General features: G+C 57.7%; 1 protein-coding gene across 7 annotated transcripts in view; it reads left to right on the top strand.

The window, feature by feature from the left end:
• The window catches only part of EXD3 (exonuclease 3'-5' domain containing 3), a 251,278-nt gene that overhangs the window by 219,732 nt on the left and 11,116 nt on the right, over positions 1–20,430 (top strand). Inside the window, exons 21-22 of one of the 7 annotated variants that reach the window (XR_005952833.1) lie at positions 5,180–5,503; positions 5,631–5,694. The exons of the other annotated variants lie outside the window; for them this stretch is intronic. The gene's annotated coding sequence lies outside the window, so the exon portion shown is untranslated. The remainder of the gene's footprint in view (positions 1–5,179; positions 5,504–5,630; positions 5,695–20,430) is intronic. 7 annotated transcript variants of the gene reach the window in all.

Below are 20,430 nucleotides of genomic sequence, written 5' to 3'. Positions count from 1 at the left end.
CACGGAGTCACAGAATCACAGAATCTTGGAACTCTTAAGGTTGGAAAAGTCCTTTAAGATCATCAAGCCCAATCGTGATCACCACGACGTTCACCACTAAACTATGTCCTCACATGCCAAGGATGCTGACTCCACCACTGCCCTGGGCAGCCTGTTTCAGGCCTTTACAACCTTTTCTGTTAAAAAAAATTCCTAATATCTAATCATGTGAGAGCAGTGGGTGGCAAAGCCGAAGTAACCTGTGAGGGTACACAAGTGGATCTTTCAATGCCTGTGTTTACTTCTTCCTTAGCCATCAGCACATCCCAGCAGGAACCCCTTCCACTGGGCTGGGCCCGTGCCCTGCCATAGCCTGGCACTGCCCAGGGAGGTGACAGCCTGAAGAGTCCCTAGGGACTCGTCATCAGAGCTGGGGGGAAAAGGTAAAGGGTTTGATTTTCATTCTCTGGGACCATTTTCCCCTCCCTCTTCTCCCGCCCACCCCCTCCCTTTTCGCCACATTGTGCTGAGCTTGAATTGGGCCTTCACAAAGGGGATTAGGGGCTGGTTGCTGATAAATAGGAAAGCAGGTTGGAAGCGTGGGAACCAGCCATGGCGCAGCACGGAGGGACATTCCTGCTCCGGAGGGCCGGGCGGGAGCAAAAGTCCGGGCTAACCCCGGGTCACCCGGGGGAGCCCAGCTCCTGAGAAGATTTGTTCGGACACTGGCTTTTGTTGTGCACAGTTCCGTGTCAGCCCAGCGTGGCTCTCGCCGCTATTGATGGGAAGGAAAGCGCTATTGTCCGGTGCCCGAGGGCCCCCCTTTCACTCAGAGCTTTCGGGGTGACGTCAAGGAGGGACGTGGGAACACGAGCAGCCAGCCCGGAGTGGTCCCAGCCCTGTCCCGTGTCTGCCGAGGTGAGCAGGGATGCTCAGGGGGTCCCTGGGAGCTGAGCTCTGCTCTCCCTGTGCAAACCATCCCGCCCAGGTGGGATGGATCCTCCTTCAGACAGCTGGGTGGGAACGTGGAGGGTGCTTTTTTTTATCTCAGCTTTTTTTTTTATCAGAGAAATTTCCCAGAGAAAAGGGATGATCTTGCTAAAAAATTCCTTCTGGGAAATGTCTGCTGGATTGAGAGCATGACCACCCAGCCCTGTGAGTCCCAGGGGTGTCTGTGGTGTCCACTTCCACCCCACCTCACATCTGCTGGTATGTTGAGCATCCCTCAATTCTGGTGCTTTTAATCTCCACCTGGAGACCCCAAGAGAGGTGGGAGAAGGGCCCAGGACTGGTCTGACCCTTGGTCCAGCTCCTGCTCTGGCCTCTTTTCAGGAAGAGGCTAGGCAGGGAATTTCCCCATGAGCATTGTGGGCTGGTGCAGTGAAGCTGCCTGGAGCAGCCAAATGAAGATCAGCTGCTTTGCATCTGGTCCTGAGGCTGGAGCAGCAACACGGAGCATCTGGGGACAGGCAGCACGCCAGGGAGGGAGCCTGCTGGGAAAATCCCTCTTTTTCCCCCGTGACCTGACAGTGAGGAGCTGAAGGTGACCTTGAACTCTGCAACTGGTCCTGGCTGGGCTCTGCATGGTTCATCCACCAGCCCAAGGCTCAAGAAAGGAGCTGAGCACCAAGGCTGGGACTCACTCCCAGCCCTCGCTCCTCTGAAGCCCAATTTTGCTGTCAAAGGCTCCAGCATGGCTCTGGGAGTCTCACAGGGTCAAAAAAGCTCAAAGGAGCTGAACCAAATGGTCTATACAGCCATATCTACGTGTGTATGGATGTGGACCAACAGGCTTTGTGTCCAGCAGGGAGGCAAAGGGGGAGAGTGACAAATGTTTGCTGCTGGCAGGTCCTGTGTCAACGTTCCACCATACCAGGAGGGAAAACAGAAGGCTCCCCTATGAGCTGTGATTACCCCAGAGAAATGGGGCAGCTCCAAGCACAGTGGGACCGTGGCTGCTTCACCGCTGAGAATGTACACTGCCCTTCCTGAGGAATCTTGTTGGGCAGCTATGGAAATACTCATGGAGGTCACTTGGGAGCCTAGGAGCTGCCAGGGCAGCGTGGCTCTGCTAGGGCTGGGCTGCAGCCAGGGTTTTTCTGAAAGACCTCTGAAAAAAGTGGGAATGGCTTCCAAGAAGCTGGATTTTCAACTGGTCGGGTCCTTCCTGGTGGGTCCAAGAAGCAAGTCACCACCTGCATTTTTAAGTACTTGCCCAAAGTGGCTCCCTGGCCCTGCATGTCTCAGTGCAGGGACTCACCATGCTGCTGAGACCCTGACCCACAGCTGAGCCAGCACGTGGTAAGCCAGGGTGTCCCTGGGGATCCTGGGAGAGCACACAGATGGGGAAAAGGATGAGGATGAGAACAGAAATGAGGATAGGGATGAGGGTGAGGTTGTGAATTGGAATGGGAATGGGGACAAGGATGAGTCCTTTTGGCAGGGCCTGTTGCAACAGGACAAAAGGTGATAGTTTTCAACTGGCAGAGGAGAGATTTAGATTAGATATATGGAACTTTTTTACAAAGAGAGTGGTGAGGTCCTGGCACAGGGTGCCCAGAGAAGCTGTGGCTGCCCCATGCCTGCCAGTGTCCAAGGCCAGGCTGGACAGGACTTGGAGCAGCCTGGGACAGTGGCAGGCGTCCCTGCCCATGGCGGGGGGGGGACTAGATGAGCTTTAAGGTCCCTTCCAACTCAAACCAGTCTGGGATTCTGTGGTTCTAGGATGTGAAAGCAGACTGGAGCTCAGGGGCTCTCTGGGATGCCTCACTGGGACTTGTGGAGGTGCATGGGGCAAACTCCTAGCACTTCCAGCCATCCATGTATGGAACACGTCAGTCAGGACAGGAAGCGCAGGCGGGCCTGCTCCGGCATGGACACCTCCTTCCTGAAGGGCTGGATCGGCCCATGAGGACAGTCCTGCTGGGGCTTCCCTTGTCTCAGCATCCCAACCCCACCGTGGGGTTTGAGCTGCTGACACTCACTGGTGGCAGCCCCATGTGCCAGGAGCCGTGGTCACTCTGCCTTCAGCCCTCCCCGAGTCCTGAGCCCCTCCTGGCCTGTGAGTGCCTCCATTCCCATGTCTCATCCCTTGGGCTCTCTGCAGAAGAGCTGCTCGTGGTGTGAAATGTGGTGTCAATTCCTGGCTGTTTGGGAGCAGTTCTGTGCTGCAGTAGTGCTGACATGTCTGTCCTGATGCCACATGTCCCTGTCCCGGGGCTGCACTCACTGAGAGCCCCCTCAGTGTTACCCCAGAGCTCGGACATGCAGTGACACGGCCTGGCGGGAGCCCAGCCCAGCCCATGGCCCTTCTCTTTTTTGTTCTCCTTCTCTCCCAGCTATTCCCATTACCAAGCTGTGCTCTCTTTGCAATTCATTCCCACCAAGCAGGCACCTTGTTTCATGCTGCTTGTAAGGAATTGCTGCCCTTTGGCAGAGGTGCCCCTGTGCCCCGACACCCAGAGCTGTGTGGTGACAGTGCAGCCTTGCCACCCCTATACCAGAATCCAGGGATAAACAGTGGCTAGCCCGTGGGTTGCAGGTTGTTTGCCAGGATGGAGATGAGCTTCCCTCCCGGCAGGACTGGGAGTTGGGATGGTTCCTTTGAGAACCACTGTGCCACCCGCAGTCAGGAGCACCGGGACACAGGGACACCCGCCCGACGGGCTGGGTCTGCGCGGGCACAAACTCACAGAGATGAGCCGAGTTTGAGCCGACACGAGCCCGGCATCATCTGCTTTGCAGGCGAACCAGCGGAAATCTGGTGCTTCAGTTTCCAGGCACCCGAGAGCAGCCATATTTTGGGGGTGCTGAGCCCTCAGGCAGCGACTGCAGGCGTGCCCGGCCTCACCGCCCGGGGCAGGCCGGACCAGCGCCATTTGGCCGCGGCAGCGCCGGGCCGAGGGCGGGGCGGGGGCGGCCGGAGGGGCCCGATCGCACCTCGGCCGGAGATGAAAGAGCCGCGGGCCGGGAGATGAAAGAGCCGGCGGGGCCGCGGCGGGCGAGCGCGGAGGGGAGGGGAAGCCCCGGGAGTTGTTTTTCCTCTCATCTCTGCCGCGCAGCAGGACAGCGACAACCAGCGCCAGGCGTTCCCAGGGTCCCCTCCCGGCTCCGGGCAGAGCATCCATCGGGGTGCTGCATGGAGGAGGGGAGGCTCTGGGCTGTCTGCTGCAGGGGGTATAATAATCTCTCCTTTCATAATTTTTGTCATGGGGGGGATAAATGCTATCTTCTTTGCCTGAGACAGAGGCTGCGGGAATCCCGGGGACAGCCAGAGTCACCATGAGCCAAGCAGGTGTCCCCTGGGCTGCTGAGGATTCTCTGCTCCAGAGGCCCCTTTAACCTCCTGCACTGGAGCCGTGTCCCCAGAGGCTCCTGCAGGGCAGGGCAGAGCAGAGGCTGGCACTGACAGGCACCTTCGCCTTTCCCAGGAAGCCTCAGACCTGGAAGTTTGGACTTTGATGTGCCTTGGACTTTGAAGCTGAGTCTCCAAGACCAAATGGCAAGCCCCTGCTCCCAAAATATTCTCCCCAGGGACCTGGTGAAGGTCTGTTTTTAGTTTCTTTGTATCACTTTTGGATGCAAGAGCTTGTACAAGGGTCTGGGCTCTTGCTTTGAGGTGCTTCAGCCGTGCAGGTAGCCATGAAATGGGGCTGAGCAGGAGCAGTTCCCACCCAGCTGCTGCCTCCAGGGCAGACCCCAAGTCTGCTCACCCCAGCAGCTCAGACAGAGTTCAGAGGGGTTTATCCTCCAGCCCTGGCCCTGTGTGTCCCAGAGTTCTGCCAGGCTGCAGGATTTGTGGTGGCCAGAGGCCCTGGCTGGCTATGGCCGCAAGCAAAGGCAGTGAGGAGCAGGGCACTGATCCCTGACACGGCAGGAGGGGACCAGGCTGCAGGGACCCACAGAGAGCTGGGTGAAGATGCTCATGGAGCCAGACAGGTCTCCAGCTTGGCTTCTGCATGACCCAGACTGCAATGTGCTCATCCCTTCATGGACTGGCTTGAAAAATTGAGAGTCTCTTGATGCAGCTTAAACTATTGTGTTTGCAATTTCATTGCCTTAGGGTTATTTGGTTGGTCCTGGACCTCCTCGATTGGGTTCAGGTAGACCTCAGGTGGGGAAGCAGAAAATCCAGAACTGCCCTCTAAACCAGCCCTCTGTTTGTGTCTCCTCTCCTGTTTATCACTGCTCTCCCTGGCAGGTCCAGGGCTGTCACCTGCCCTGAGGACCACTCTGTTCATGGCCCACACTGGACCCACTGGATGCCTGGAGCTGGGGAGCAGGTCTGGGCAGCTGGGCTGGGATGAAGACACTGGACAAACCCTCCCAGCTCCTCCCTCACAGCTGCAGCAAGTCTGACAATGCTCTGCCTGCTCCTCCCTGGAAAACACCAACCCTTTCAGGACCCATGGGGTTCAGTTGGCACTGGGAAGCCTGGGGACAGTGGCCTGAGGGACAACTCCTCTGTGTGCCTCCCCTCCGCACCAACTCTCCCTCCTCTTGCCTCGTCTGCCCCGGACGCTGGGTAAGGATCTCTTCTCATCTTGCCCTAAGCCTCACAGGCCTGGCCCTGGCTCAGTTCCTGGCTCTCAAAGGTGTTTCTGAACAAGGGACAGGCAGCAACAGCTCACCCACATTTGTCTCCATCACAGGGACACGTGTCAGGGGAGGGCAGGCTTTGCCCTCATCTCTCAAGCACCAAGACACCTGTGTCAGGTGAGGAACTAAACCTGCCCCAGGTTTCCCAGGACACTAAGAGTGAACCAAGAGCTTTCGAAACCAGCCCAGAATCACACTGGGACAGAGCTTGCATTATTGTGCCTTTGCTTCCCTGTGAATTCCAGTCCTCTGACATATTTAGATCAAATCTGATGGCCCAAATCTGACTGCAGCAATTGAGAGAGAAATGACCCTCCAAAAAGAGCAGCCCAAAGAGCCCCTGCATGTGCTCCGGGCCACCCCGGGCCACTGCACCCATGCACAGAGGAGCAGCCAGGCAGCACCAAAGTGATTCACCGGCTTTAATTCAATTACTTTGCAAAGCAGCGTGAGGCCAAGGCGCCTCCGCAGGATGCACGGCAGCGGGACGGCTCCGCAGGCTCTGGGAGCTGCCACTGACAGCCCGTGTGAAACAGCTCAGTGGGCTGGGGCAGGAACTGTGAGCCATGCAGAACCAACCTGCCTGTGTGCAGCAGGACCTGCCGATGGAGCTGGGGCAGCAGAGGGTCACCCCATTGCTGGAGTGGGCCAGCAGCTCATTGGGGGACCTGGAAAAGCCTCCCAGCCCTTTGGGAGTGGAAGGTTGTGGGGTCAAGGAGGAAGAGCTGACTGGAGGTGGAGGTAGGTGTGGAAGGAAACAATAGAGAAGAGGAAAAGGACTCATCCCTCCTTCCTCCTGCTTCCCTCATTAGAAGCATGGACCTAGTTGAGGTTCCAAGGCAACAGGAGAATCTGGAATTTGTAGAGTCTTGCAGGGATGTGTCCCCAGGTGTGGGGCTTCTCAGGAATTCAGCATCTGCTGTGGCCTTGGGCACCTCTCAAGCCCACTGCCCCAAGTTGTCAAGGGTATCCAGCCATAAATGAGGCAGAACAGGTATTGTTAATTTGAAAAAAACCAGAAAAACCCTTTTCACTTCAAGACCTCTCCTCTGGCCCTTTCTTTATCTCAGCCCTGAGCAGCTGCGATGCCCTAGACAGGTCTTGTTTAATTAAAAACTTGAGTGGGAGGCTACTACCCCAACTGTTCATCTTCTCGGAAGACGTCTGTCAATATCTGGGGCAGGGAGTCCCAGTTCCAAGTGATGCCTGTCCCATCCCTGCTGCTGCCATGTTCCCAGGGAGGCCAGAGCTGCTGGGCTCAGTGCTCATCTGGCCACTCTGAATGCTGAGCTGGGGCTCAGCTGTTGTGCAGATGGATTTTTCCATGGCCCAGTGATGCTTTCCCAGTCTTGCTTCCCACCTTTCAGGGTAGCCTGAAAGCGAGTGGGCGTTTCAGACCTTGCAGAGCCTGACCTGCTTTGGTCAGTGGTGGGAGAAGAACCAGCCTGAGCCCTGCAGACTGCTCAGGGGGAGCCTGGGGGAGCTGATGAGGGTCTGCCAGCCTGGGGATAGGAGACAGCTGGGGCAGTATGCCCAGGGAAGGGCTCCCTGCAGTGGAAACCCCAGGACAGGGAGTCCCCCTTGTCCCCCGCCTTCAGCTCCATGCACCCCTCTATGGGGGGACAAGCCAGGGGGACCCCAGGCACCCCGGGATGGGGAAGAAAGATCCCTCACCCTGGGGAGGCTCCTCCTGCTCCAGCCCAGCGGAGCAGCCGGCTGACCCCCAAGCGCAGAGCCCCGGGCACCCCTCGCTCCCTCCGGTGCGGGTCTGGGGCAGGCGGGGTGGGCTGGCCCGGGAGCCCCCGCTCAGTGCCGTAGGGTTGGGTTTTCCCCACTCCTGGGAACCAAGCGTCGGCTTTTGTTGGCAAACAGAGCGTAGCTTTCATGTGAAAAGGTTAGTACAGTATGTTAGTTCCTCGGGAGGGGATAATAGAGTCTGATTCTCACACCCCCGGGGCCGCGAGGTGACAGCAGCACGGGAGAAGGGTATTTAACACCTTCGCCTTGGGAACCTTTTCCCTTCCCAGCGTGCCCCCGCCTCGCTGAGCTCAGGGAGGAGGAGGAGGAGGAGGAGGAGGAGGAGGAGGAGGAGGAGGGCGGTGTAACGCCTTTGTCTCCGCTTCCCTCGCACCCCGACCCCGCTGCACTGGCACTCGCACCCTCAGAGCCGGTAGAAGAGCCTGGGAAACAGTCGGACAATAGTTCAGGATCTGGCTCCTGTCACCGGCTCGTGGTGTCACAGTCTCCCCAGCTGGGGCACACAGGGAGGTGTGGGTTGTTGTTCCCAGTGGGATGGGGTCTCTGGGGGGCCATAGGGATGAGCCCCCTTGGCGTGTGCACAGCACGGGGGTGGGTGCCCTCAGTCGGTGTCCCCACGGCTGTCACCTCCCCTGCTGCCTGGCAGCCGTGTCTGTGCTAGGGCTGGGGCTCACGGTGCCACCTGGGGCACCCTCAGTGGATCAGGATTCAGCGACAGATACATCCCCACAAAGCCTGGACAGCACAGCACAGCCCAGGTGCTGCACAGGGATGATGTAAAGACCCTGCTGCCTGCCTTGCTTTTCCTAGAAAAGTCAAGATTTCTTCCAAAATCCAGCCTTCCTCCCCATCCCGCTGCAGTGAAAGGACAAGGACAAACTCTGTAAGCGTGTGGCACCTGGGGACAGCCCTGCATGTGGCAGTGATCCCCTCCAGGGCTGTCAGCCATCCACAGTCACATGCCATCGGGGAGGACCAGATATAGATTGGTGTTGCCATTTTCTTAGGGGGGAGCATCCAGTGAGGGCAGGCACAACACCAGAGGGAGGGTTCCCAGGGGTGATTGCCAGCACAGTGACAGGAACCTCGGCCCTGGGGCCTCAGTGGGCCAGGATGAAGCTCCCCCAGGAGCTGCTGCTGCTTGTCTGACTGAGGGGGCAGAGCTGGATAAACCCATGGTTGCTGTATGTATTGAGAGAGTTCAGTTCAGACTGCCCATGCAGGAGCTGGAATGTCCTCAGAGCAGGAGAGACCAGTTCTGCCGAATTCCACCCCATGGGATGCTAAATTACAAGTGTCATTGCTTGGTCTGTCACACTGCTTGGAGTCTCAGGGCAGACACTTTCCCAGCACTTACTGATCTCAGAAATGGCACATTTTTGGAGTAATCCTTTCCTGGGTGACCTGGTTCTGATGCTGAGGTTGCCCATGGGAAACCAGCAGCTCCCCAACCCCCAGCAGTGCCTGTCCTTGGTCTGCTGCTCCCACTGGGCTGTGCTCAGCTGGGACAGGGGTTGCTGCAGGGCAGTAGTTCAGTGACACTGTGTCCCCTCCATGAGGCTGGGTCAGACACCAGAGCATCAGGGGTGGGATATTTTTGCATCTGGTCTGTGCCTGCTAGAAACAAGGTGGTGAAGAATTGCTGCAATTAATGTCCAAAGTCAGTATTTAATAATGTGGAGAGCTGTGCCAGCTCACTGTCACGAGACCTGTCCTGGACATTCAGGTGATTTTAGGGGGGTCTCCAAGCTGCTGTGCCCCAGACTGTTGCCTTACAGGGCTCCTCACTCCTGGAACTGCCTGGCTTCACTGCTTCTTTTGGGCCATTTTCTTTTTCTTTCATTCTTTAAAATAGCAGGATGACATTTCTACCCTCAGTAGATTTTCTGACAGCATCTCTTGAAGGAGCTGCTGCCTCCTGCCCCTGCAGGCTGTGCACCCTGGGCTGCTGCCCCAGCAGGTATAGGGACCCCAGCTCCCATGGTGGGGAATGCAAAGTGCCAGGGATGGCAGTGCCACGATGGACCTGTCTGCATGTCCCCTTCTCCAGCTGTTCCAGCCTGGATGCCTCCTCCAGAGTGGGAGGCAGCAGTGGACCCACGCTGGCATGGAGGGGTTGGAGAGGAGCAGGTTGTCCCCTCGGGTGTGTGGGTTCACATCATCCCTACGCCCAAGCAGCATCTTTCTGGGTCAGCCCGCACCAGCCCGCTGGCATCGGAGGGGATGATTTCCAGCTGGGATGGCCCGGGCCTGAGAAGCAGACATTCCCTTGCTCGAGTGTGCTGAAATGTTTAATTAGAGTTTAACAGCAGCCTGGGAAAAAGATGTCTTGTCATATTTCTGGGCTGCATTTCGCTGTGGGGCCGCGGGCTCCGTACGGCAGCCGGGGCAGACCTGCGGCACAAAGAGCCCTTTATGAGCCGCTCCCGCGCTCGCCCCGACCCTGAACTTTCCCATCAGCTGCTGGCGCGGTGCCCTCGCAGTGCCCGGGAGGGAGCCGGGGACGGAGCGCGGCTCCTCCTCGGAGCTTCGGGGCGGTGCTGCAGGAGAGGGGACACGCGGAGGTGTCTGCAGGAGAGGACATCCCTCTGTGCTCGGACGCTGGGATGAGCCCGAGATGCCCTGCTCTGGTGTGGCCTCGGGCAGGCAGCGTGCTGGCCGTGCACGTGGCAGGACGCCGGGATTCGGCAGGATGGCACCGGGGGACATGGCCGTGCCTGTGAGGGTCCCTCACCCACCTGTTCCTGAAGGTGCAGCCCACACGGATCACAGATTTCATTTCACAGACCCCAGCAGGACTCAGACCTCAGTCCTATTCCTCTGCCCCCACAATGGGAAAGGAGGGGAAGATGCTCAGCCCTGCCCAGCTGGTGGAGGCAGCAAGGTGGAAGGACAGGATCCTCAGCCCTCTCCATCACCCCCTGGGCACTGGGAGGGCCCTGGGGAGCACAGCCATTATCCCAAGGAAGCTGGAGAGGAATGTGAGGAATGAAGCATACACCTTTCTGCTCCAACTTCACCCCCACAAATTGCCCATCAGCATTTTTCACTCGAAGGTATTTTTTTCTGCGGGGTGAAATTACAGTTCTGCCACCACTCACCTGCCCACGTCCTGTCCGTCAGGGAAAGGACAAACCCAGGCGTGGCAGGGTCAGATCACTCCTGTCATCTGCCCCAGCTTTGCCTCCTCCACTTGGCCACTGAAACATAGACAGCAACTCCCTTGGGCCCAGCAAGGGCAAAAAAAAATATGCCACATTATTGCCCCTTTTTACCTTTTTGTGTGTGTGACACAAGCCTGTGATGCTGTAGATCACTCCCTGCACCCCCTGCTGCTGTGGTGAGGAGCTGTGGACAGGTTGGGCCCCCCATCACACCATGGTGACCCCACGTGTCACCAACACGCTGGGGTCATGTTAACACATCTGGGAGGTGTCAGGCTGGGAACATGGAGAATAAGTGCCCAAGGTTTCCTGGGGTTTGTTCTTATTCTGGCAGCAGAGGTCTTCCCCTGCTCCCAGGGTTTTCCTCTCGCTGGTCCCAGCTAGCAGCCAGTGTGTCTTCTCTCTGAGACTGCTCTGGGGAGCCTTTTGGAGAAGTTGTGTGTGAAGAGCTGGTGTTTTTCCTCGGGATGAGATGCAGGTGGTTGATCTCAAAGAGGGTGGTGGTCCCTATGAGCCCCTCTGTGCTGGGAATGCTGCCTGAACCCAGCTGTGCGGTGTCATGCTCTGCTCACTGTGGGAAGAGCTGCACCCTCAGGGTACATTCAGCCCTTGCCTCAGACAGGGACAGCCTTCCAAAAGTGCTTGGCAGCAGCCTGGTACTGACCCAAATCCACCCCTTGTCCACCCTTGCCCTACCAAAGGTTTCTCAGTAAATGCTGGGCAGTCCATGGGCCTTCCCCCATGGCATGTCCTACAGCCACAGCCAGAGTGTGAAATCCCAGAGGTGATCAGCACAAATCCTACCCCACAAGGGGCTGTCTAGGGAGAAGGATGCTGGCACACCTGCAGTGAGACACTGGGCAAAGAAACTCAGCACAGCACAGGCCTCGTCCTCCTCACCTGCCCATGGGCTGCCTGGGAGCAACCCCCTGCCCACTGCCCAGGACCCCAGGGTCCCAGGAACCTCGGCTCAGGGATGTCCCCATCAGTGTGGCACACTCCATGACACCTCCCGAGCCCCAGCTTGTTCCCAGTCCTTCTTGGCCAAGCATAGGGTACTGCAGCCCTTTTGGACCCTGTCAGGGTGGGATCTGCCTTTTCTCTTTGGCTCCCTCCCTACACTCTTTGTGCCCAGGTGGTGACAGTTTTTGGAGTAGGCCCACACTCACCGGGACCATCCCCAAAGTGACAATTGGTGCCAGGCCAGGATAAATCAGTGGCCCATGTTCTGGGGACACCCATCTGTCCTCAACCTCAGCAGCAAACGCTGGCCTGGGGGGCCAAACACCTCTTCCAGTGCCAGTGGCACAGCCACACTGCTCATGTGAGGATCGTGATGGTGGTTTTGATTTTAGGAGTTTAAGATTCTGCTTCAGAATGAAACTATGGAGCTCTCCAGCTGTGGGGAGCACAACCCCCTGGCATATCCCAACTGCTGCACCACAGCCAAGGGTCTGGATCGGTGCCCGTGGCCAGGGCAGGGTGCAGCCTCTGGACCGTGCTGGAGCTGATTTGTGCAGCTGGGCTTTCCCCATCCCACAGCCCAGGGTTTGCCTGCCAGGGTGTGCTGACCAGAGGGACAATGAGCTTCCCACAGTGGGATCTGGGAAGGTGAGGAGGTGGCCAAGCTGGCAGCAGTGCAGCACTTCCCCAGTGTCCAGGACCCACGTCCCAGCAGCCTGGGGGAGCCCAGCCAGCAACTCCCTGCATTCTGCAGCCCTTTGGGCTGAGCTCAGCCTGGGGTTGAGCCCTGTCTGGGGATAAGCTCAGCCCGGGGCTGAGCCCTGTTGGGGATGAGCTCACCGTGTGGATCATCCCATCCTGAGGCTGAGCTCAGTTGGAGGATCAGCCCATCCCGGGGGTAAGCTTAGTTTGGAGATGAGCCCATCCTGGAGTAAACCCTGCCTGGAAGTGAGCCCAGCCTGGGGGCTAATTTCAAAATGTTGGTTAATCCCGGGCAAAACGTTTCTGATCCCATTTTCAGGTCTAATCTCAGACCAGTGACTGATCTCAGCCTGGACGTTGAGCCCAGCTGAGTTAAACCGGGGAGCTGAGCCAGTTTGGGCGCTAAATGCAGCCCAGCCCAGCCTGGATGCTGAGCCCCGGCAGCCCGAGCTGCTCCGGACTGTCCATCGCTGGGGTGGGTGCCAGCCCAGCCCACCAGGATTAGGGGTGCCCCACGCTGGGAAGGGGCACGGTGCCCCGCGCAGCGCAGCCGCATAATGCCCGGCTTGTTTGTGCTGGGAGCCTCCCGCCCCTCCTCCAGCCTTCCCAGCCTATTCTACCTTATGTGTAGGAACTGGTTTTTCTTCCTGGGCCATTGTTTCCGCTGGATTGGGTAGATTGCTCCAGGCCTCGCTCAGATTTCCTTTCTCACGCTGGTTTTGTTTTTTGTTTGGTTTTTTTTGGTTGGTTTTTTTTTTCGTTGTTGTTTTTTGTTTGTTTGTTTGTTTGTTTTTTAATATTCCCGTTTTCTGCGGCTGCTCCTATTCTCTCCCCCCCAATTAAAGTAGCAGGCGCTGCCCACCGGGATGGGGGCTCACCTCCTCCGAGCTGTGCCCCCTTGCTCACTGGCATTGCCCAGGACCAGGGGCTCCCACACCAGGAGCCAGCTCTCCATCAGTGAGTGCAGCCCCTGCCCTGGCCAACCTGCAATGACACACGAGCTGCTCGGGCTGGAGTGGCTCAAGTTCCCATTTTCCTGCAGCTCTGGCCTCTAAATCAGGTTTATTTGCTTTAACAAATGGAAAGGGATGGGGCTGGTGCAGCCCCACATCATCAGCACCGGCTCTGCAGGGCACCTGGTGGGCTGGGGGCTGCAGGCATGACCCCAGGCCCTGAGCATCCCTCTCCCCTGGCACAGAACTGAAGTCCAGCTTGAGAAGGGACATCAACACTTGGCTGCTGACCTGGGTGGTGGCCTGGTGACAGTGTGTCAGGGCTGTTCTGCATCTCCACCTGTGATGAAGTGTTCCTGACCTCAGAGCAGATGGAGGCATGGGGACCTGGCCTGCAGAGGTGCTCCCCAGCTCCTTCCCTCCTGCCGCAGCACACCAGGAGCCAGGAGGATGTCCCAGTGCCTCGGGTGATGCTGTCCTCTACCCGGAGGTCTGGCAGGTGATAGGGAAGGGCAGATAGTGCTCTGATGGTATCTGGTTCCAGCTGGGGAAGGCAGTGTGTCCCCCGGGGGCCTCTGCATAGCAGACTTGGGTTCCCAGATAAAAATAGAAGCTGAAACATGAGCCCAACTTCCCTGGTTCTGCCTCTGCCCACATATCCTCACCCCACTCAGCTGCAGTGCTGGCCTGGGGAACCAGCCCAGGGCAGCCCCACGCCTCCCTGGGGAAGGCAGAGGAGAGGGCAGCAGTACGCTCAGGGACCAGATGGCCATGGAGGAGCAGAACTGGGCAGCCATCTGGCCCAGGGTGGCCCTGACCATTTGCACAGGGCTGAAAACTGCTCTGGGGAAAAGCAGAGAGCTGAGGATACAGCTTCCAGCCAGGCACAGCTCCAAGGGCTCAGCACTGGGCAGGGGAACAAGCCCCTGATGTACATTACACAGCTGGTCCCAGGACCTCAGTCAGAGGGAGGACAGCTGCCTGGGGAAGCCAGAAGGAGCTGGAATAAGGGTGGCTGTTGCTTAATACACAAGAAAGATAATTTCCTAAAGCTTGTCCAGCCCCAGGAGCAGAGGACACAGCCCCCAGCTTGGCTGCATGTTCAGGGGAAGGTGTAGCAGGGAAGAGGCTTCATGGGCTGCCCTGGGGATTCCTGGGGCCCAGCTCAGGCAGGAACCCGGCTCACAGCTCAGCCAGCGAGCCCTCGGGGGAGGATGAGCAGTGCCGGTGCCTGACTGTCAGTGACCTGAGCACGGGGATCCTCTAGACAGAGAAAAGCTTCGTCCCTTTGCAGTTTCCAGGGCTCTGACTCTCAAGGGCAGAAAATGTATCTGAATGACCTCTTCCATTTCTGGTGCCAAAACATGTTGCTCCTGAAGGTCTGGGGTTGCTTGGTAGCCAGATTTCCACCTGCATTTTAGTTTTGGTATATGAGCTGGCAGGATGTAGACCCTCACTCTGTTTCCAGTGCTGGGAAATTCCAGAACTTGATTTGGGCTTTTTTCCCAGCCCTGAGGTTCATCAGCCTCTGGAATCCTCTGACCAAGAGCAGAGTTCTCACCTCCAGCTGGATAAAACTCAGCAGCTTGATACAGAGGAGCAGCAATGAACTGCATTGCAGGGAGCTGGGTAAATTAACCCTTCTCCTGCTGTGGCACAGGCTCTGCAGCAGACTGGAGCAGGAGGTGGGTGTCCTGGAATTGCATGACACAGGAGGGGCTAACCTTCACCCCAGGGTTGGATATAAAGCACATATACAAGGCAGGAAGGTGCTGATGTAGGGCTGGAGGAGCCGAGGCACCGCAGTCAGGGGGGTGGGAAGGGACAGCTCACACCTCAGCCCCGGCAGCTCCTGGCACAGAGCTCACCCTAAAGCCTTCAGGGATGCTGTGTAACCTCATTAGGAGGCAGTTATTACAAGTTTGCTTTGTTATTAAACTTGCCAGAAGCCTGTCCTGGAGCAGCACCCATGTGCTGGGTGCTGAATAAACAGGGCTCACAGCTACAGTGAAGGCTGGGTCAAGGGTGCTGTGGCAGCTTCAGCTTTTTGGGGCGCCCAGACCAGCTGGAAGGGAAGATAAGCAAGTGAGACTTGAGGCAGCTGAGAGGCAACCGGAGGGATCCGAGGGGGGATGTGTGCAGCGGGAGGCGGGTTGAGCATAATATTTTTTTCCTCTGGGAAATTCAGCTTTGCATGTGGGTTTAGGTGTAGTGTGGGGTGAGATTCTCATCACTGCAAAGGCCTTGAGGCACTGAAAAGGGCTTTGGTTGTCACCCCCGGCAGTGACGGCAGGGGATGGGGTTTGTGGTTGGGGACCGGCAGCGTCTGCGCTCCAGGGAGCGGGAGTGCAGCGAGGGAGAGAAGAGCAGAGCCCACACGGCCTGCTCCCATCCCTGCTGCATGCCGAGCCCCTTATCCAGGGATGTGCCTGTGCTTCCTCTCCTCTCTTCCCATCCCTGCCCTTCACCCCAGCCCACGAGTCACCTCTTTGCCCAGAGCAGCTGCAAACTGGGAGGTGGAAATGGAGAAGGGGATGCCCTGCCAAGAATCCAGGGGGAGCTGGGGGGACCTGAAAGGGAGCCAGCAGCATCTGGGCTGCACAGACAAGGAGCTAGTGGGAGCTGGGGTGCCCCACGGAGGAGCCAGTAGGAGCTGGGGTACCCATGGAGCCTCCAGGGCTCTATCACCCTGACTCTCACTATCTCCCCAGTCAGAGGAACTCTGCTAATCTGCCCATTTTAGCCATGGCTGATGCTCCCAGACAAGCAAGGCCCTTGGAGCTGTCAGGTGAGCCTTTCCCAGAGCTTATGCAAATTATACTAATTAAAGGCATTCTTATCTGTTTGATTTCCCACACCTTTTGCCTCGAGGGGGATAGAAAACTTCATGTTTTAACTCCATATTTCGTGGCAGTTGGAAGAACTGCCTAGGGAAAGTGTTGGGAAATGCAGCAGGTCACTCCTGATGAGAAGAATTGGCTTATGCAAGTGTTGAAACACTTTATTATGCATGAGAAACCTTCCAGAAATGGATGACTAATAGCAAAGCGGGAGCAGAGAAAGCAGTGGGAACGCAGTACCAGGCTGGCATGGGATCCATGTCATCTTACCAGCTTAGCAGGGTTGGGCTAGGTCAGCACTTGCCTAAGAGACCTCTCGGAGTACCTGGCTGGCAGTGAGGGAAGTGATGTTAATGATTCAATAAACAGAGCCCTTCCCTCTTTGTGAACCAAACGGCCCCTGGTGCCAGGATCCCACTGGCAGCCCTGTGTTTCCACTGGCAGCAGGTTACTGAGCCCAGATGGCCATGAAATCCCTGCTGCTGGATGTGCAGGCAGGTTTGGCGGAGGATGCCCAGGCTGCATTTCCATGTGGGAGCATCACAGCCCAACTCCCAGCCCCGGCAGGAAGGGCTGCCCGGGTGCTGTGGGCACTCAGGCCTGTTGTGTGCAGAGAGAGCCTTTGCTCTCTGGAAGTACCAGGCTGACACACCCAGCATCTCCTCTGCTGCTGGGGAGTTTGCTGGTACCCAAGGACAGGAACTGGACCAATGCAACAGAGCAGGAGCAGCAACGTGCACCTTTATGATTCCCAGGCACTGGTGATCAGAAGATCAGTGAAGAAAGCTCTTGGCATAAAGGGGAAGAGACATAGCCCAGCCAGCTGATCTCTGAAAATCCCCTTGGAGAGACGGCTGTCCCCAGCACTGCACCCAGAGGTGGCCTTTGAACCCACAGGGTGTGGAGATCTCCAATAGGCTGAATTGCTGAGTTTCTGCTCTTTGGGCAAGGACCTCGAAGGTGCCACAGGGTAGAGCATTGCTGGAGGAAGAGGAGAGTGTCTGAAGGTCAAAGCTGTGGGTGCAGCAAGGGCAGCTGAAGTCACTTGGGAAAAATGTGAGAAAACAGACACGTGGGCAGACAGGCATGGTCAACTCCTGACCTCTGCTTCACTTCTGCTGGGTTGTTACCTGGTTTTCTTTCACTGCCCTTCCCACCATCTCCCACCTTCCTGGGCACTCTGCTTTGGGTTGTAGGCAGGAGGTGTGCGGAGGCAGATCCATAATTCCCGGCCTTGGAGGTAATAGAGGGCAGCCTGTGCTGAGCCTGGGGCATCCTGCAATCTGGGGAGGTTTCAACTCTCGATAAGTCCCTGAAAGAAACTCCTGGATGCTCAAGGGCTGTGCTTTCACAACCAAAGGGAGAGTTGCAACCTCCATCTGGAGGAGTAGCCCTTTCACCAGGTGATAGCCATCTTGGAGAGAGGGAGAAAGAGGAGAGGGTAGGTGGTGAGTAGGAAAAGAGATATCACTGCAGGTGGCTGCTGAGTAGTTCCATGATACAGCGGGCAGAAGACACCCAAGGAATTGCCCTGACATGAGCTGCCCTGAATTGCCCCAAAGAGTTCACACCAGGCACTGTTTTCCTTTACAGCAGGTTGGATCCTTTACACTGAGGATTTCCCAAGCCAGGAGCTCTCCAGGCAGAGAGCTGTGTCTCACTGGTAAAACCCCTGCCAAGGAGATCCCTCAGTGACGTTGGCCTGTGACGTTTGTCAGCAGAGCAGGTGGAAGGAGCACTAAGGCCCAGAGGCTGTTCCAGGGTGGCTCCTCTGGGCAGAGGTCAGCATCACCAAGGTAACTCAAAGCACTTTGGAAGCTTTTAGAAGGAAGGAGCAAAACTGACTCTAGTGGTGTCTGAACTGCTCATCTTCCAGGTGTTTTGGGTACCAGCCTACGTCCACCTGAGCTCATGCTGCCAGCCTTAGCCAAGCTCACACTGACTTCTGCAGCCCTTTTGGAGTCGCCGAAGGTTTGGCTCCTGTTATCTGCTGAACTTGAGTTTTCTTTCAGCTTCTCAGCTCCATGGGTGGAGGTGCAGAAAGAGGATGGGATGCTGAGATGGCCCTGGAGCTCCAGGCTCAAGCATCCAGTTGCTCGAGTCCTGGGAGGTTCATGCGTCACTGCTGCTGAAATCCCCAGCCAGGAGGGCTGGGAGAGGCAGGGATCATCCTAAACAAAAACAGGGCGCCAGCTGGGCTGCCAGCATTGCAAAAGGACGTTTGACCTGCCCTGTCCTTCCTGGTGGCCCAGGCAGGGAGAGCCTCAGTGCAGGGGGGCTCAAGCTGCTGGGGCTGGGGACAAGCACCTCACCGGGCTCAGGGACCACAGATCCACACCAGTGATAACACCACAGTCTCAGTCCAATGGCATCGCTCCTTCTAATCCCCATGTCACACCCTTGGTGCTGACAGCACAGAGCTGGCTAGGATGCAGTGCCCCCCCGGATGCTGGCCTGAGCTCCCGGGGAGGAGCACACGGGTGTGGGGGTGACAGTGCCCTACGCGAGGTGCAGCACCTTGCCAGGATGCACAGACAGGCACAGGGAGAGGGGACAACGGTGAGGGGATGCAGCGGGACCACGGCTTCCTCCGAGCTGCACCTGCTCCTCGTCCTTGCCACGGATGCGGCAGCAGAGCCGGGGCACGCAGGGGAGGTGTCGCATCGTGTCCCCCTGGCCAGGCAGGGAGCCTGAATTCCGCAGCAGCTCCATCACCCCCGCAGCAGGGACACGCCGGTCGGCCGCGCTGCCGTGCGCCGAGCAGGGGCAGCGGGCCGGGCTGATTCACACGGGGAGCCGGGGGCCGGGCTGCCGTGGGAAAGCGCGCCCGCCATGGCTCCCGAGCGCCGGGATTGCTTCAGCGGGGGTGCAGCCAAGATCCATTTCACAGAGGGCAGAGCAGATCTCGGCTGGGATTTACCAGTGACTAAGCATGTGCTGGCACGGGCTGCCCCAGCGTGAGAAAGGCAGGGCTGCTCCTCCTCCGAGGTGTGCCCGCCGCTGCCCTGCCCCCGCCGCCCCGGGGCACCGGGCGCCCTGCTGTGCACAGGGACACCAGTGTCACCGCACGGGGTGGCACTCAGGAGCCTGTGGCAGCTGCAACCCCCCAGTCCCCTCCTCCCCAGCTGGACTCTGCCCTTTCCTCATCCCTGAGGCCAGGCAGGAGCGGAGGCCCTGCATTCAGCCCGCCCGGCACATCAGCCCCCAGGCAGGACTGGGGCGTGAGCAGAAGCTGCCACCCCCACCCCGAGCCTGGCACAGGGGCTGGGGGGACCCCGAGATGTGACAGAGATGCCAAACCCTTCTCTGTCAGGTCATGGCCGCTGCTCACAGCAGTTGCACCCCAGGCAGTGTAACAAGGTGCCACCATCTCTTGCTGATTCATCTCATGAAGATTTTTGGAGCCACAACTAATCCTGCCATGATGGGTGTGTAGTAACCAAACTTTTCTAAGAAAAAATCATCCCTTCTCCAGCAGAGAGGCTTCCCACTTCCCTACCCTATACACAAAAGATCCACACAAAAAACTGTTCCACATCCCCAGGAGCCAAGCATCAAGCCTGAAGTCACCACTGGTCCCTGCAAAGCAGCCGTGCAGCCCAGCCTGTGGAAGTGGCAGCCTTCCCCACTCACTTCATCTCTTTTGGCTCATTTTGGCAAGGCATTAAAAAAAATTACTTGCAATTTTTTTATTACAGCTAATTGGCGCTGCTGCTTAAGTGTCTTATCTGGCTCCTGAGCTCGTACTCTGTTTTTGGGAAGCTGAAGGTGGTGAAGGCCCAGAGGCTATGGGGTGGCATAGGGCAAAGAGCCTCTTGGCAGCACCCAGCAGCCTCAGAGAGTGTGGAATGTCAGGATACCCCTGTGCTGCTGGGCATTCCTGGCTCAGGGAGTGAACTGCCCCTAATTCACAACAGTCATGAATTTTAGAGAAGCAGAGAAATTCGTGCAAGGTCGCTCTGTGCACCCAAGCGGGACAAGAAGCCTGTGCCCAGCGTGCTCCCACTGCTGCTCGAGAAGCTGGTGGGCTCCAGGCTGCCAGGGTTAGGCATCCTGGGGGATTGGTGTGTGACAGAGGGCAGAGGAGCCCCTGCATGTCCATGCCACCAGGGAGGGCAGGGGAGGAGGGTGTCCTTGGGCCCTGCTGCTCCCTCCTGGCTGGCAGTTCAATGGACAGCTGGTCTGGGATCTTCCTGGAAACCTCTGACTCTCCAGTGCTGCCACCATGCCCAAGAGGTACCATCCCCCACCCCTCCAGGCTCCACATCCGTCTCCAGCATGCAGCCCATTGTCACCATCATGGGGAGTGGGACCAGCACATGTTCCCACAGAAGGGACCAGCCGCTGCCCTCCCTTCTGCCTGCCTGCTTCAATCTCACAGATCCCTGTGAGGGTGTGGGTGCCTGTTGGGGGTGGCATCTCGGCTCTAGGTCCAGCCTGTGCAAGCTGGCATGTCCTCAGGCCTCAAAGGGA

This window comes from Onychostruthus taczanowskii, unplaced genomic scaffold (assembly GCF_017590055.1).
Source record: "Onychostruthus taczanowskii isolate IOZ18803 unplaced genomic scaffold, ASM1759005v1 scaffold25, whole genome shotgun sequence".
Classification (NCBI taxonomy): domain Eukaryota; kingdom Metazoa; phylum Chordata; class Aves; order Passeriformes; family Passeridae; genus Onychostruthus; species Onychostruthus taczanowskii.
This window is presented reverse-complemented; position numbering and strand designations above follow the sequence as displayed.